General features: G+C 36.8%; 1 protein-coding gene across 1 annotated transcript in view; it reads left to right on the top strand.

Moving 5' to 3' along the window:
- The first annotated feature begins 753 nt into the window (after nucleotides 1-753).
- LOC144247308 (uncharacterized) overlaps nucleotides 754-18,247 on the top strand; it is a 242,899-nt gene continuing 225,405 nt past the window's right edge. Inside the window, exons 1-2 of the mRNA XM_085573120.1 lie at nucleotides 754-8,762; nucleotides 9,985-10,173. The gene's annotated coding sequence lies outside the window, so the exon portion shown is untranslated. The remainder of the gene's footprint in view (nucleotides 8,763-9,984; nucleotides 10,174-18,247) is intronic.

Consider the following 18,247-nt stretch of genomic DNA (forward strand, 5'->3'; position numbering starts at 1 on the left):
ATGAGTCCAATTTTAAATTTGGTTTTTTCTATACTCTGAGTGTGGGCCTGCTGCAGAGCTTCCCTCCAGATGAAACTATTCCAGAAGTTTATGAATATTCAAGCTTATTCAATTTTTTGTAAGTGTAAAATTTTTTTTCTTAAAGTGTAAGCAAATATAAATATGTGGAAGGTAGTTTCTTCTTTGCTGACCTGTTCTGCATTTTTAATAGTCTGTTTGTCATAGGAATTTCCTTTCCCATAGTTCTTAGTTAATAAAAATGTCTGCTAGCTAACAGTGACACTGCAGATCTGCAGTGCTTTTCATGAGCAAAAGCTGCTGGTAGCCACATACTTTCATTCTACCGGAATTTCTTCCCTGTGAAGTTTTGTGCTCTGTGAACAGACACCTTTTTGTGGAACTGCCCTCCTTCTCAGGACTCCTGTTTTCTCTCTCTCAGATCTCTTTACAGAAGCTCCTCTACAAGCTCACCTTAAGCCACTTGACTTAACAACTTATGTGTAAGCTTAAACTTACACATAAGTTTAAATATGAGGTAGTGGGCAACCTTTGTTGTCTGAAGCCAGAGCCAGCTCCGGGGCCGCGCACAGGCAGCTCTGCAGCAGCTCTGCAGAGCAGTGGCAGCGCACAGCCGGGGTGGCAGCTCCTTTCCCAGGGGTCTCCCACTCCCACGCTGTGTCCTGCTGCAGAGCCTGCAGCCGCAGCTGTCGCAGCTCATTTCCGTGCCTGTCTGCCCTGGAGAAGCAGCAGCAGGATAATGCTCAGATCTCTGCTGCTGCTGTTCACACATGAGCTTAAACTACTCACAGAGGTCAATTTGTGTGAAAACTATGAAACAGAGTGGCTGAACTGTGGGCAGATAATTTTGCCTTTAGCAGTCTCAAGAGGAGAGATGAGACAACTGTGGGTGCAGTAATATCTTCAGCCACTGCAGCTGTATGCTTCAGTGGACACATCCCAGACTCTTGGGATGAAACCAGAGGAAAAAAAAAACTGCACTACTGTAAATTTTTAGGAATTTTGATTTCTGATCTAAATACAAAATATTAATTTTTAGCTTCTTATCTATAAGATAACACTCCAGAAAACAGTTTGTGTTATGTAATAACTATAGCCATTGTTTTCTGCACTATAGACTTGATTAACCCTATCTATAGTAAGAACTAAATCATAGTGTTTGCATCTGTGCATTTCCACAAATAGATGTAAATCTGCAAGGTGTTCTGCAAATAATTAATATATTATGAAATGTGAATGAAACCATATCAAGCTTGAGTTGTCTTTTCCTCAAATGACTCTTTCTTCCAAAAGCATCTGGTACTAGATTCAGAAGAGATGTCATTGCTGGATTTTCCTTGATAAGGAAGGAATTTACACCCAAATATTTTGAAATTGTAGCTCTTGAGTCTAGATGTGGACCAGCTTCATGCTGGAACAAGACTGGCATTGCTTTTTTTGTGCCCTGCTTTCCACAAAGACAATTCAGACATGGGCAAAAGACATTTTTGTCATGCCCTAGATGTTCCCTACTCTATAATATGAAATCAGAGACAATGAGTTGCAGAGTATGTCTTTGGATGAACAAGCCTTTTGTATCTTTTTTCTTCCTTTCTTCACACAATTTTGCGGTGCAAAAGTTGGCGTAAGTTTTAGATCAATTATTCTAGTAGTCAGTGCTTCCAGGTAGGAACATGCTAGCATCTGCATGTTGTTATCACTTGATAATAGAAAAGTACAAGCATTTCAGTCTCTGATTTTTCAGCACACCTTGTCTTAACAAGTGAGATTTGATTCTTCAGACTGAACACAGAAATCCTACACAACATGTCCTGCCAGGGGTTAACTTTAAGCTTGAAGTACTCAGCAGATGAGACAGATTCAGACTAGATATTCACTGAAGCACAAAAGCAAAGTCACCCATAGGCATAAACCAAAGGAAATGGTATTTTTCCATGAACAAGACAAATGGAAGGGTAGATCTCCCTAATGCTTCTGCAGAGGCTTTAAATACAAAAAGGCTACAAGACAAAGGCTTGTACTCTTTCTGGGAATTGTTCCATGGCAGGGCAGCAGAGTGAGGCTCAGGAGTCACAGAACAGGGCAAGATACGAGTTCGCAGCACTGCTGAGCAACTGCCCTTGCTGAGCTGAGAAAACAGGTCTTCTTCTATCCCATCTCTTCAAATAGATTTGGCCAGTTTCTTTTGAAATCCTAGCTTTGAGAGGAGCTCTGCAGGTGTTCTTACTTACAACAGATGGAACAAAATCCTCACACTTACACATATATATTTAATTGATCTAGAAGTTGATTTTAGCCCAGAACCAACTTTTCCATCTCAAATTCACCTCCAAATTGACTGCCAGATTCCTATTCAGAAAACCATAAGTCTAGAAGAATTAAGGTCAGACTTCAGCAGTCAGGAAATCATAGATCCTCTGCACACAGAGTGACAACCGTGTTGCTGGGAACCCTTCAGCATTTAAGTGCACTTGCACCCTCTCTAGAAGCTCATGGAGAAAGCAAGAGCTAAAGTGCTAAAATTATATTTTTATCATTAATTTCAGAGTCCAATAAATTAATAATTAGGAGATAGTAAATTGTTTTAGAAATTGCAAAAGTGGGAACTCTAACAATCCCTGTGTGACAGAAACATTATAAAATAGATTAGTTTTTCTTTCCACCCCACAGCTCACCTTCCTCTCTGGCTTACTAGCTGTGGCTTCAGAAAATGCATGTTCAGAGGAAGTGGTGCCACAGTAAAAAGGTGCCTCTATTATTATTGCCCTGTGCGTATACAAAAGAACTTTGTTAGATGAATTTTCTGTTGGATTGATTCTGTTGAATTGTTGTATTCTGCAATTTTGAAAGTGAAATTGTGTGTTAATGTCTATGTAGTTTGAACCAGGTTTAAGATGCTCAATGGACAATTCTTGTATGATCACATTTCCCTCTTCAAAACAGGAAACCCAGAGGCACTTTCAATATCTTTGTAGACTGCACACTGTACATTACTGAAAGACAAAAGAAGAAGGATATTGTACCACCACATTGGAACACCCTCTTCCTTTTTCAAAGTAACATTATTTAAACTATTTAATTTCAGAGGACAGATAAATCATGAAGCTGAATCAAATATAGATGATGTAAAACTTCTTCAAGGTTATGGACCAGGCCTTCACAGTGCTTCCTTTGTATTTCACTTGAATTGGTGATTGTCTTCCTGTTTCAATACGATTCTCTTTCCTTCTATTCAGGAGTTTTCTATTACCCTCCAGACTATTGTATGACTGCACAAGTAACACAAAGTCCTTTGTATCTTTGTATGGTAGAAATTGGGCATGAAATAAACACACCTTAATCCTACACTATCAAAACCTTCCTTCTTTCTGCACGTAAATACTGCTCCTATTAAAAAAAAAAAAGTCAGAAATCTATGAACCTGATGTTGCAGTGTTATCCAGCTGGCAAACTCTTAAAAATGCTGGGAGATTTCTTCCATGAGGCCCACTGCCTCTGAGACACAGCTCTGCTGCTGCAAACAATTGCCCAGTAAAGTGACTACTCCAGCTTTCTATGCTGACAGTCACAGTACTGACTTCAGCCTCTGTAGGAAAGGAAATGATATACAGACATGTGAAGTGGGGAGTCTGGGCCTCTTAATGACACCAAGCTTTGGAATTTTATTCTTTCCATGTGTTTACTCAGCCCTTTCCTATTCTTGTATCCTGCATAATAAAATCATTTATTCAAGTGCTGTTTTATGTCTTTTGGTTCTGCACAGCTATGTGAGAGGAAAAAGGAGGAAAGTGCTTTTTCCTTTATGCAGGCTGCAGTCCTTCCAGCTTCTCCTTCCTGGTGTCAGCAATTCACAAGGAAAGGCAGGGGTCCAAGTGGCCATCAGCAACTGTTGAGAACATGAAGAAGGAGCTGTAGTGTTCACCATTCTGATTTGTATCACTGGGGTTAGTGAGGAACAATATGATCCTACCACAGAGAACTGCTTAAAACAATAGCCTGGCCTCAGACATATAAAGATTGTTTGGTAGTTTCTCTTGTCCTTCTTTTAGAATATTCCCCCAACTCCTCACATGAATTTCCCTCAGATTTATGAACAACTTGTCCATGTCTCCACATACTAATGAGCCAGCAAGGAATTAGAATTTGTTTTTGTATAACTTGTGTCATGTTTTGTGATCACTAAAATTGTTGGAGTATGCAGTGTAATTGCCTTAAGGATTCCTGAGGCTGATTTTCTCACTGCTTACATGATTTGAGTTCAGGGATTTTTCCACTACAGCTGCCAGAATTGTCTTGTGATCCTGAAATCATTTGGTCAATTGAGCATCTGTTAGGCAGCCTCTGCCTTGCCAAGGGTATTCTGCTCTTTGCTGTGCAGTATTTGGAGCAAAAGACAAAGATGGGAAGCAACCATCATCTATGTAGCACTAGCAGAAAGTTATCAGCAGGTTACTAAACCCTTGTCCTCCTACCAGGAGTCTCTGAAGGGTTTTTATTTCATCACAGTGATCAAATGTTGACTTTGCAAAAGTCTTTTGTCTATCTTGGGTTTATTGTAAACATTATATGATACTCAGATGCTTTGTTGAGAGTTCTAAAGTGCTACGACCCAAGCAACCAGAAACAAATGGTACTTAGTTTATTTGGTTTGCATGTGTTCTCAAAGATTTGCATATGTTCTAAAAATATCAGTGTTGTTTTGTAAAAGAAAAACTTTCTTTGGGTGAAATGCTAGGAATTTTATTTTGAGGAGTTTAGCAGAGGCGCTGCTGTAGATTACAGTGGTGGAAAATTATGAACTTGTGACATGGGTGGCAGGGAATTCAAGAAATATTTATTACTCTAAGAGCAAAGAATAAATAGAAATATCTTATTTTAAAAAGCAACTGAAAAGACTTACCAAAACAGATTTTTAAATGGGTTTGGATGGGTTATAACTTTTATATATATATATATATATAAAATCTTGCGGTATAAAGTGTGTCCTATGGAAAGAAGTTCTGATACCAGCTGAGTGCCTGGTAAGAGCTATGTTTTGCTTGTGCTTTGATCCTCAGTGTGGGAGAAAATGTGTTATTTATTCCTGGTATCCACCCAGTCCAGTCCAGAACATTATAGAATTTATCAGGATTGTAAAATTGCCTCTTAATTAACTTTTGCACCAGCATACACATTCCTTTCTCTTCTTTGAGTGTGAATTAACATAGTTCAGGCTGGGATTTTCAAAGGAGCTTTGGTGAATTAGTTATCCAAATCCCATAAAAACTAATTCTGAACAATATTTAGTAATTGTGCAGTTTGAATGCACTCTTAAGTAAAATGCAGTTTTGCAATTCTGTTTTAAGTACAGCTCATGCTGATGATTTAAATGATTTGGACAATGAGTCTGGGCAGCAAGAGGCTTTAATTATTTTCTATAGTTCCCTTCATATGTTTTTCATTAAGATCTCTGTCAGCTCTGGTTAAGTGCATTTTCTTGCTTTATTTCTAAAATTAAGAATAGTATCTTATTTAGAACACTCCACATGAACAACAAACTGAATCAGCAGAGGAAAAATGTCCATTATAATTTTTCATTGATATGATAATCTGACTAAGAAATAAGATTAAGAATGATAACTAATTCATAGGGGAAAGGCTAGCTCTTCTCTTAATGCCTTTTAACAAATGAACTTTCAGGAGGTCTGCTTGTCACTGGCACACAATGCAGAATTTAGGATACTTCAAGGATGTATATGTTAGTTTGGCATTCCTTTGGAATAGAATGATGAGGGAGAGATAGGAGTGATTTGGTGGAGACAACAGAAGGAATGTATAGTTGGAAGACAGGTTGGTGTCTGTCAGATGAGAGCAGGAAATTTTATGAAACAAGTGTATGTCAAGCATAAGAGAGCTGGTCATCAAAATAATTTTTCAGTGCCTAGAGGCTATGTCAAGTTAGGCCTTGTGGGCTTAGAAAAGCAGTAGAAGGTTGTAATGAAAACCATGATTTAAAAGTTTATGAAAAAAAATCTGGATTGAAAGTTCAGCATTATTCTTAAGTTTTGCTTTTTACGGTCTTTTTTTACCCCCCTCTTTATCTAGTCATATTTAGTTTCCAGAGAACACTCTTGTCTCTGAATCAGAGAATAAGGGAAAAAACCCCAAGGTGCTGTTGTTGAGGTTTATTTTGGTTTGGGGTTTTTCTTGTTGTTTTTTTTATTATTTTATTTCTGTGTACTCTCACAATAGAAGCAACCAAGAAAAAAATATATATTCCCAAGATTCAATGCTTTTTTTTATTAAAAATATGGTAGAAAATATTATTGTAACACTGACATCAGCTCCAGTATTCTTTTAGTGAACTGAGACAGGGAAAACGTGGAAATAACTCACATATATCCAGGTACTAAATCCTGAAGTCTGGATTTCACAGTTGGGTTTGAAACAGTCTGGGGAAATGGGTTTGTTTAAAAGGAAGGCTTGGGAGCTTTGTTTGACTCAACACATGTATTCAGACAAAAGTTCCAGACCTTTGAAATTTTGCCAGGTACACTTTAGAGCCAGGAAAATGATGGTTTATTGTGTGTACAATTTATTGTTATTGTTATTTATGATTTGCTTAAATCTGATAGTGTGTTCAGTGCTGTGCAAGATGTAGATATCATGCTATGTAGCCTGAAGAGTTTGTAATATAAACATCTCCAGGGATTTATGAGCTTTCAATTAAGGAATAGAATTAAACTAATGTTCTCCATGGCAAAAAGAATTAATTTGAATTCACACTTGCAAAAAGATAATGTCAACATTCTAACTCTATTTAGTTACAAATATCAGACTGGGGAAGTGAGTGGATGAAGATATGGCTTGTACTAAAATCCTCCATTCTGCACAACCTTATCCTTTCTTTCTTGGTTCCACATAACAGCTTCACCACCCACTTAAAAAAATCAAAAGAAAAACAAATGAGAAAGTTTACTACGTCACATCCCTTGTTAAAACAGCATATCTTCCTGCTCAAAGGAAAAAAATGATGCAGCAGAAACTATGAACTGTTTTCACAAATTATTACAGAATTTTTAAACAGTGAACATTGAAAGCTTAAGTCATATTTAATTCACATTCAACAAAACCTTACGTACTTTTAAGACTTCAGATTTCAAACAACATACATCCCTATAATCATCTCAGTAACTATATTTAGATAAACTTCATGGCTTTTTCCATCTCTAGCATGGTGGCAGGGAATAGATCCAGGACTAGCAAAAATTACATATCCCAGTGCTTCTGTGAGGGATGTTTTCGTCGTAATGTATTACTGCTGGATTAAAAGGGAGTAGAATTTTTATCCAAAAGATGATACCATCAGATCAGATAAGAATCACACACAAAAAAAAAATCTTTCATCATCAGGTCTCAAAAGTATCATGAATTAAAAATACCTTTCCTTTTTTTCTTCCTGGGTTTGCTTGGTATCTTTAATGTGTTCTGCTTGAAAACCAGAGTGCAAAATCTGGGAAAAAAACACCATACACAATTATAAGAAAGTGATGAAAAAAGATGCTGTGAGCCCCAGTATTTATGGTTACAAATATAAAGGATTCTTCCATCATGTGAATAGCAAATAAACTCCAGGCTTTATTCCAAGAAAATATGTTTTACCACAGAAAAGACTAAAGTAGATCACACTACAATGCTTGGGCAGCAAGAGAGGACTTTGCTCCGACTTTGAACTCTTTCTTAAAGCACTGAAGATCAACATAGAATTGTCTTATCTTAAAAAGAAGAAACTACCCTTGAAATTCCCTTCTCATGAAATATTGTTAGATGCAGAACTTCAAGCAGAATATTTTGCCATCAACATGGAATACTGTCAGAGAGATTAGGAAGAGTTTTGCTTGTTTGTTTTCACTGGACTTTTCCGTTTTCTTGAGTCATGGAGTTCAGTCTCTTGATGCTTTTTGAAAACAGAGAAATGTTACAGTCTATGATAAGCATTGGCTAGCCTGTGCTAAGGCAGCTGTTGCAATAGGTGATTTGGCCATGGTAAGTAACTGAAGAGCTCTTAAATGGATAGAGGCAAGTATCATGACCACTGTCATTTTCTTTTAGTGATGGGAAAAATAATGAACATAGGGCTGGGAATTACAACTCTTGGTTTGTTTCCAGATCTGTAGTGCATTTTATGGATAGATCTGCAGGAAGGTATTTGGAAGTACTCAATGCTAATTCTGATTTGTTGGAACTGGGGGGTAACCAGTTCTGTAAATGCTTGGCCTTGATATTTGGTGAACCTCAGTTTCCTCAGATGTATAATTTAGGCCCTGATGTGTGTGTGCCTCACAGAATGAGTAATTAATGGTTGCAAAACATGCAGAGAGCCCCTGGTTAAAATATACTTTAAATATGTAACCAAACTATTGTTCTTGGTGTGCATTCTTCCTAGATTCCAGCTTTCTAACTAAAAAAGATCTAGGCTTTTGAAATTTTGCCAGCCACACTTGAGAAGGAGAGAAGAGTTATGGCACTTTCCAAAGTACACAAACTCTGAGGAAGAACATAAAAAGTGACGCTGGTGTGCCACATTAGACCCATGTGGCAGCTGACTAGAAAGTTTCACTAATAGAGCATTTTGAGAGTCTCATGTTTTCAGCACTGCAAGCTATTCATTGGAAGCAGCAGCCTTATTGCACTTAAACAAATCTGTATCTTTCCATAGCTGAAGGATGCCAGAAGCTGAAGAGGAAAACAACAGCAAGACAAAGGTACAAACAGAAAAGGGAGAAAAAAAAAATCACCAAAGCACCCCAAGCTTCATAGCTAATGGAAGGAGTGCTTGAGATGGCAAAGTGCTTAGCTGCAAGCCCAGGGGCACAGTAGCATTGCAGGATAGAGACTTTCCATGCTTGAGTTATAACATGTGGATCTTAGCTAATATATTGATAGCAAAGTGCTCAGGGCTTAATTCACTCTCGGCAGGACAATTTGAGCTGAACACTGCCCTGAGGACAGAGAGGTGGAAGGGGCAATAGGCCAGCACATTTCTGAAATGTTATGAAAATAAGGGAGTGTTGCTCATGTTGGGAATTGCTCTCAAGAGAAAACTACACAAATACATATAAAAAAAAGAGATGCAGAGCTCTCCTGCTCTCCTACAGCAAGTTATTGGAAACTGCAAATCATAGATGGCTCTTTTGGGGGTCTTTGTCCTACAGATTGAAATGCCTTTACAATGCAAGTGTTAAAAGAAATTCAGAAGCCTTTTTCTGCTTTGTGCTTGTATAGGGCCTGATCTTCAGTGAATAGATTAAGACTGGATTTAGCAGGTTTTGGATCAAAATCCTGAAGTCAGGAAGAATTGCACAGGAGAAATCTTGTAAGATAGTGTACTTCAGCAGAGAAGTGGGCTGTAGAAAAATGTGTGAGCATTAAATGTGAGCATTTAATTTGTTTCTGGTAAATATCCAAGTGCTTTTTCTGTGTCATTCATTCTCACACTGAGTTTCTTTCTCTCTTGGACGTTGTGCAGATTTGTTGGTTAGGTGCTACTTGCTTTAACTCTGTTATATATTGTATTTTAAATCAGAAAAAAAAAAACATTAACCTGAAATATTCAGTAAAATTTAGGGAAACTTTACAATGACTGACATTTAGATTTTGCAGAAAATATAGATTCATTATTTGTTCCTGCTCTCTTATCAGCTTTTGAAACTTAGACAATTTTATTTTGCTATTTAATGATCTGCTAAAGTGCCTGAGAAATTATCTGCCTTTTTACACTTACCTCCTACTCGTGATGTATGAATGAAGTAGCTTTCTTCCTCATCTGTTGCAAACCCCACAATCTTATAATTTACAAGAACCAAAAGAACAAGAAGAGTAAAAACTCTGAAAAGAGCATGTGAATATAAGTCCAATGTGTCACATTTGTGATCACTTCACAACATGCTGAATAATAACTCACACCACCTGTTTTTTCTGTTTTAGGCAGTGAAACAACACTGAACTAGCCCTTGCACAAGATGGAGTCTGGCCTCATACACAGAGTATTTCCAGTTCTGCCTTTCTTTCCTGTGTGAGATCAGACAGCCCTTTCTCCAAAGTCGAAGGTGTCCTGAAGGAATAGTAGGGGTGGTTCAGGGTCACTCCCCTGGTGAGCCTCACCTGCCTTGAGAGGTGAGAAAAATGAATGTTGTTAACTTTTTCCAAGGGATCTTTTAGTGATGACTTGAGGGGAGTTAGCACAGGATCAAGCTTCTGGAAATAGGTAATTGTCAGCTTTTAGTCTAGCAGTATAAAAATACAGCAGTATAACAAGGTCTGGTTTAGAACTAGTCAGTCAAATACTGAAAGGGGTTCATATTTTCAGAAGTATTGGTAAGAAATCCTTATATCATTGAGAACAATTTTTCACATTTGCACACTTAACATCAGTGCTGGTTGTTTTTCTAAAGGATTATCCTCAAGCTGAACTTGGTACTACAATAAGGCTTTTTGAGTTTGTCTTAGAGAAGAGTTCAGACATGAGAGTTTCTGGCCCTAAAATATTTGAAACAATCAAATAGAACCCTACAACACTGTATGTTTGTTTAAGTTATACTGAAACAACTATTGCTATACTAAAAGATATCATGGCCACCATTGGTTCAATCCAATTTAGAAAGTGGTCTTTTGTGGTACATTACTTTAAAAAATATTTATGTCTGATTTGCTGCTCTAACTCAGTAAAATGTATTTATGTCAAGCTCATTAAGAACTTCTTCAACTGTTATTAGGGAAATGAAATTAAAATCAGAAACAGCACATCCCAGAAATGGAATTTACCCCTTCACTTGCAGTATTCCTCTGGTGTTTTTATATATAGTTTCATTTGTTCTAAATAAAAAACAGACTCACTGGCAGAATTTTGTGACAAAATTCCAAGAAATTCACCTCTTAAAATTGGATAGAAAGGAAAACTTGTTATATACGTATCTGTATACAAGGTATTATTTTGTTTCTCATTTGCCTGTTAATCTGGAACAGAACAGCAGGAGATTATCACAATACATAGTAATATGGAGAGGACATTCGTGCAGATTTCTGGCCAATGATAAGAGCTAATTCTCAGAGGAGATCCCATTAGAACCATCGTGGGAAAGAAAAAAATCTTGCAACAATTTTCTTTTTTATTTATATATTAATTTAAATTTTTGATTCTAAAAATGCTCATACAATCTTAGTTTCCCAGGAATCCTATCTATTGAGATATTTTATCACTTCTTGCTATTTTGTCATCATTCATGACAGTGCAAAGTGGGTTAAAATGCTATTAGCATTGTGGTAGCATGAATAAAATCTAAATATGAGTTTTAAACAGGGGCATAGCAATGTAAAATACACTTCAGGGGAAATGTTTTATGTTGATGCTTATACTCACTGGAAACACAATTCAAAGAAAATTAGGAAGAGAATTCTTTAAAGAGGAAAACTCAGAGTAAGTCAGGCGAAGCAGCAATAGGGATCATATAAGCATTATTTTTACCCACCTTTGTGGAAGGCTCTCATTTCCAGCCAGCTCTGTGGCTTTCTGAGTGGCAGCAAAGTACACAGTGTAGCCTTTGGTTTCTGCTGTGTGCACCCAGCTGCACACAGTCCTTCCTGTGACTCTCCTATCTGGCTAGCCTGGTAGCCTCGAGCAAATAAGAACTGAGGAAGTGCCTGATTCCTAGTCCACAGAAATTCATCTCACCCCGTTGCTCCTTTAGGGAAGAGAGACATAATGAGTGGACAAAAGGTAAAACAAATAAAACCTCAAAATAAGTAAATCCTATTACAGTCATCACTAAAGTTCACAGCCCTGGCTAATTGAATATTTCTTGGGAAAGAAATTGAAAGAGAATTCAGTTGTGATGTCTTTCACTCCTAAAACATAACAATTATTATTGAGTTAATTCCCTCAAATTTGGGAGCACTGTATCCTTCATCTTCTACCAAACTAGAAAAAGTGGTATTCAACATGGTTCCTCATAATTCAGGTAACTTTTATCTTTTCGTTGCAAAGTACTGGGCTATCTCATGCAGATTATCACAGTCTTTTATTTTTTACTGTCCTTGTTCTAAGGCAGAAACAGGGAAATTGACTGTGATAGCCTATTTGTGGCAGATGGTAAGAAATTCTGGGCATCAGGCTCTGAAGGTGTAGAAATACAGTTCTAGATGCAGGATAGCTTCAGTTGAAAAGCTGATGCCAGCTTCTACATTATAGGAGTTGGATGGTTTTGACTGCATCAAAAAGCAAAAAAGAAATTAGGTACATCACAAAAATTAAATATCCTCTCTTTGAAGTCTTAAACTTACAGTTTTAGGTTTAGACATGTAAACGTGTAATGCATCTTCTTAGTAGCCAGAGCAGAGGAAATGTTTAAAGTAAGGCTGAATGCAAACTACCAAAGTAAGGAAAAAAATACAGGTTAAGACTGGAGTCATACTTTGAGTGTAATAGAAAGAGGAACAAAAACTGTTGCCCATTTGATATAAACAGAGGAAAGCAAGGACATGTGTTATACTGTGCTGTGAATCCATGTTCTTTGCTTCTTACAGCACAAGGCAGTTTTTCCTGTTATCTGAACAAGAGACTCTCCACTGACACAGTCACAAGTGACATGGGAGTGCAGAATTTATCTGCATCATTATCAGGGCAGGATGCTTTCTGTTAGGAGATCTCTTAACTTCTGTGCAGTGTAGAAAATAAAGCTTTTCCCCTCTTCTGTGTTCTACTGCTCTTCATTCTAATTTTGCCAAATCAAACTTTGCCTTGTTTTTATAATTTCAAAATGCTGACTGAAAGATATTTTTAAGGAGAATTACTAATACCAACAAGTTTGGCTGAAGTCTTAATATAATGCTTTTTCTGAAGTCAGTCAGCAGGTGATTCCCTTTAACAGATATTAAATGTCAGCCTAGGAGATAAGTAGCCCCCACTGAAATCAATATCTGCTAGTATGGCAGTCTTTAGTGGTTATTCATTAAAACAGCAGGATGCTTCTCCCACTGAATTGAAGACAAAATCCTTGCAGGAATTGATCTCTCTATAATATCTCTATATCTTTCTGTTAAGGTAGGTTTATCAAGAATCAAGCTTTTTTGACAAAAAAAGTTACTTTCACAGGCTAGTTGGTTATAAAAGTTCATAATAGGTGTATGAATGTGTAAAGTGCTGAAAGAGTCAAAATCTGACAAAAGGCTTAGCATTCCCACATATTAATAAGAAATGTTTGGATTGAAAACAAGTGGAAAATGACCATAAAGTTCAACTACATTGACAAAAGTAACGATAACTAACATCCCAGTAATTTTTAAAAAAATTAATCTTTGTATTCTCAAGTTTCTGATTATATATATCAGCCACAACCAGGACACTCATGTATTATTTTAATGGAATAAGTGTTATTCCAGTGTACATTCTGATTGGCAGTTATATATGCAATAATATTGTTATTAACAATATTAAGTGTAAGGTGAAAAGGTAATGGTTCCTGTTTTCCTTAGCTCATATCACCCCAGGATGCTGAAAGGGTGAGAGGTTAAATAGAAAGTATCTGATATTTGTGGTTGATTTAACAGGGACACCCTCACCTCATGCTTGCCTATATTTGTCATCAAATGATTCCAGTTCTCCTGATTCAAATGAGAAATAAATTTATTTAAGGATGCTGATGAGTATTTGAGTGGAGGTGGCAGCTCACTCAAAGGAACATATAATTAAACCTTTATGCAGAAAGCAACCAGTAACAGGCAGCAGAAACACTATTAGAAAAAGAGTTTTGCAGTTATGGATCTCTTAATGAGGACCATAAAATCAGAAGGATTTTTTAATTTGTGAGCTGGATTGGACAGGAAGAGTTTAATTTTCCATTCTAGAGAGGACTTTCGTTTAAGTACTTCAAATCATGGAGGCCTCATATGAGACCTGTAGGACATGGTACCACTTTCTGTCTGAGTTTTAATTTCTTTGAAAAGGGAATTAGTGTTTTTCAATCACAAAAAGTGTAAGCCATTGTGAAGCTGTGTGAAGCTTGTCTTAAGGATATAGAAAAGCTGTTTTTTAGAAAGAGGCAGGTTGTAAAATGAAAATAACAGCAGTTATTAGATAGATGATAGATTAGATAGATTAGATAGACAGATAGATATGGCCTAATTTTGGTAAACTCTGATTAACAGAGGGTTAAAGGCTAAAGTGGCCTCCCTTGCACCTGGCTTGAGGGTGAGGTTCTGCAGGAGCGATTACAACTTTGGTTGTCTTTGATACTCTGTCCTGTAGTCCCTTCATTTGTATAACAATCCCTAACACCTGTAGTATTATTTTAATATTTAATGTTGAAATGTCAAAAGTCCTATATCACTATTTTGTACCAGCCTTGAATAAATCCCATGACATATGGTGTCTGAATAAAAGTTGCATAATCTTTCTGAAAATCTTTCTAATATATGTAGGAGTCATGGATGTTAAACAGTCTCAGAATTTAAGTTAATTTTATGTAAAAGCCTGAATATGGATTTGTAGAATAGTTTGGTTTGAAAAAGATATAAAGATTAGCTAGTTCCAAACCCCCTGCCATGTGCAGGGACACCTTCCACTAGACCAGGTTTCTCAAAGCCCCATTCAACATGGCCTTGAACACTTTTAAGGATGGGACATCCACAGCTTCTCTTTACAATCTGTTCCACTATTTTACCACCTCTCCAGTAAAGAATTTTTTCCTCATATCTTCTCTAAATCTGCTCTCTTTCAATTTAAAGCCACTTTCCTACCAATATATGATTTTACATTGGTCTGAAATTTTTTCCTTAACGGTTAATTTATACCTCTTGCCCTTCAGATATAAGAAATGTTCCTCACTACAAATTAAACAAGTAAAAGGCTTATGAGAAGCACCCATGTATATGAAGACTGAAGTGAAGCTAACAGCAGAATTCTATATCAGATTGCAAATTTGAGACAAAGTCATTTAAGTCATTGTGTTCATGAGAGGAAGCCTTTATTGAAGCCATAACTTGGGTTTCTTGAGTTCAATAAAGCTGTGAGGAGGAACCTTTGGGTTCAGGCTTCTTTGCTGGCTGAAATTAGAAACAAAACTCTTAAACAAAATTATGGAAAGTAGTTTGTCAGTAGTTTCCCTCCTACATATCTTAGGTTAATTTTACAGTGAGAGTGACTATGGTATAACTAATGAGAATTTTATGAAATTATTATGACTGAATGCTTTAAATGACACTTAGAAAAGCAATTAGAAGTCACTGAATAAATGCATGCTATTCAATAGCTGACCTGGCTATGCAATTTGTAGTCTGAGATTAGAAAAAAGTACTAAAGAATAAGACCTATCTGCTTGTCACGCTGGTCTCATTAGAGAGAGATCAATATCTCTTTTCCCTGATTGTAAGTATGAGAGAGTAGAAGAACATCCACACAATAATTGTTGGAAACAGTTAAAGAGATAGTTAAGATGAAATCTACCATTACTAAGTAAATTCAGCAAAAGAATTCACTGAGACCGAGTCTGAATATTCAAATATATGTAAGGATAGACTTATAACTGGTTACCAGAATTACCAAAACCAGGACTCCTTACCCCACCAGAATATCAGAAATCTGGACACAGATAGCCCCTCCCTCTCAAACACCTCATTTCATTAAGAACATGCTATGTTCTGCTAACAGATAACATGTTTTGTGTCAAAGGCCATTACAGAGATATTAAGAGCTAACAATTTTTTTGACCAGTGGAAATTTTTCCAATACTGTTACAGTAATCTGAGACAATTACATATAGGAACTGTCATTGTACAGTAAGCAAGGCAAAGTAAGACTGATACTTTTATACAGATTGATTTCTAGAGGAGATATTCTCATATTTTTTGTTCCTACAGGAAGAAATCCTCATGATTTGCCCCTATTATTCATAGTCTAACTTCTGTTAAGTCTAGCTGCATTTTCAAGAGCATCATCTAATCATGGCCTACTTTCCTACAATGTCCAAAGTAATTCAATGACAGGATATTGTGTCATGGGAGAAATTTAAGAGGGTATCCAGTTTGGAGAGGATTGTGGTTACTGTTGAGAGCACCAAATCCACCTACTAGCCACATGAAATAGGAGATTCATAACAAGGCAGAAATCAAAAAGTACAAAAGGAATCTTTATTCTTTCGGTATTACCTAAACCCAACTTGATTTTTCTTTGCAGGATAGACGCCACTCAGGAAAAAAGAAGTAAAACCTTTTATTCATTAGTGGGGCCTAATTTATCTAATGCTTGGAAAATCTTCTTCAAACAAAGAATGTCCAATAGCTGTTGGAGTTACAGTGAAGAAGAATACAGTATTCTCATTGCTTAAATATTTTGGTTTTTAGTTGGGGTGTAGAAAAGAAAACTATAAATTAAATCAAAATAATAACAAAAAAACCCTATACTAAATGTTGCCCAGTACATGACAAGAACGAAATAAGAAAAGGAAGGCAAAGCAGTAATGACATATAAGCAGAACTGCACTGGCAAGAATCTGACCCCAGAACTGATGCTGGCATGCACACTCGAAAAGCTGGTAGTGGTGCACATCTCTTGCACTCTGCAGTATTTCTCCATGTGTCTGCTGAAGTAAGATATAAAACTCTTCATCTTGTTGGTTAGGGAAAACACAGGAAATTCTACTTGGTTCATCTTTTAGACAATTCTATGAGCAAAGCCTCAGTAGCCTAAATCTGGTTATATTACAACAGCTGACCCCACAGCTGGAAAATCATTTAACTGCAGGCCAGACAAAGTGTGGGGAGCATCTTAATTCTGCTGTTTTTCTCAGTAAAACCTGTGTGCATTGCAAAAAACAATGGCACTGTTGCTCTGCTAACTGCTTAACGTCATTTGTTTCTTCCTTGTCTATATACTGATTGTAAATATTATATATTTCAGAGATTAAGGACTGTAAAACTATAATCTGGCTTTTGAAACAAATGCATTGTATTGTGTGTGTGTGTGTTCATATGTTGATATGAACCTATGTATATAGGTATCTATGTGCACATTTAGAATTTTTAAAAAATGCTTTAGAATTGGCATGTTGGAAACCCAACTCTATGAAACAAGTACTGGGAGATGAATATTCAATTAGATGGACTCCCCCATCCATCCCAATTGACTTTTTCACTGAGAGATTTAGACAGCAAGAATTAGAACCAATTTCAGTCTTGAATAATTCACATCACTTCAAGGTTTTGTCCCAAGCGTATAAAAATAGAAAATTATAATATGATTAGATTGCAGCACTTCCCTGTTTATTAGCCATTATTTCTCATTGTATTGTTTGCTTCATTTGTTTGTTTTGTTTTTGCTTCCTGACAAGGCTATTGAAGACTGCCTACAGAGAAACCACTTACTCAAATTGCTCCTTGTGGAAGGAAGGCAGAGTTTTAGAAATGAAGCTTGGAAAACTAAGCATCAGATTCTGCCTTCTTTTCTGTGTAGAAAACCTTAATTGACTTTGTTGCCAGTTCTTTCAACAGCTGGAGATGAATTCAGTACCCCTGTGCAAATCTGAGGTTGTGAATGAATAGAAAATGATGGCTTTAACTCAGGATTGTGCTATTATTAATATTATTTGGGCACAAAACTGGCTTAAGACTCAATACAAAATCATATGCCTTGTTCTGTTATAAACAGATTTGAGTGAGCAGTGGAAAATGCAGGGAGGCAGCAGAGAAAGCAGCTGTGGTGGTTGAGAGAGGACCAACATGAGCTTCAGGGAATGCCAGTAATCCATCCCCACCTTGCTGCCAAAGTACTTCAACAAATACACTCTTGCAAAATGATAAACAAGCAATCTTACCATGTTGAAAGACCATTATTTTCTCCTATTTATGCTCTTTAACAGCCTGAAACTAGATTCCCAAACTGTCTTCAATGTCTAAACAAGTTCAGAGACCTTTCCTGAGCTGCTCTCCTGAGTATGCAAATGGCATTTTAGGTTACCAAATGCTTGGTTAAGTGCCTGTCTCTGAGCTGTCATCAAATTAGACCAAGATGTTACAGAAAGCTTTGCTTTACAGTCAGCAAGACGAGCTGGCAACTTAAAGGCAAAAATATTCACCCATTATTGAAAGAGGATTATGACAAACTGCTGTGTTTTTCTAGGGTTCTGTGTGTGGTCCATTAATTTTTCTTGCTATGAAGTTGAGTAGAAACTAGTGGAAACATGCTTTCTTTTTTTTTCAG

This window comes from Lonchura striata, chromosome 2, assembly GCF_050655825.1.
Source record: "Lonchura striata isolate lonStrDom1 chromosome 2, ASM5065582v1, whole genome shotgun sequence".
NCBI lineage: Eukaryota > Metazoa > Chordata > Aves > Passeriformes > Estrildidae > Lonchura > Lonchura striata.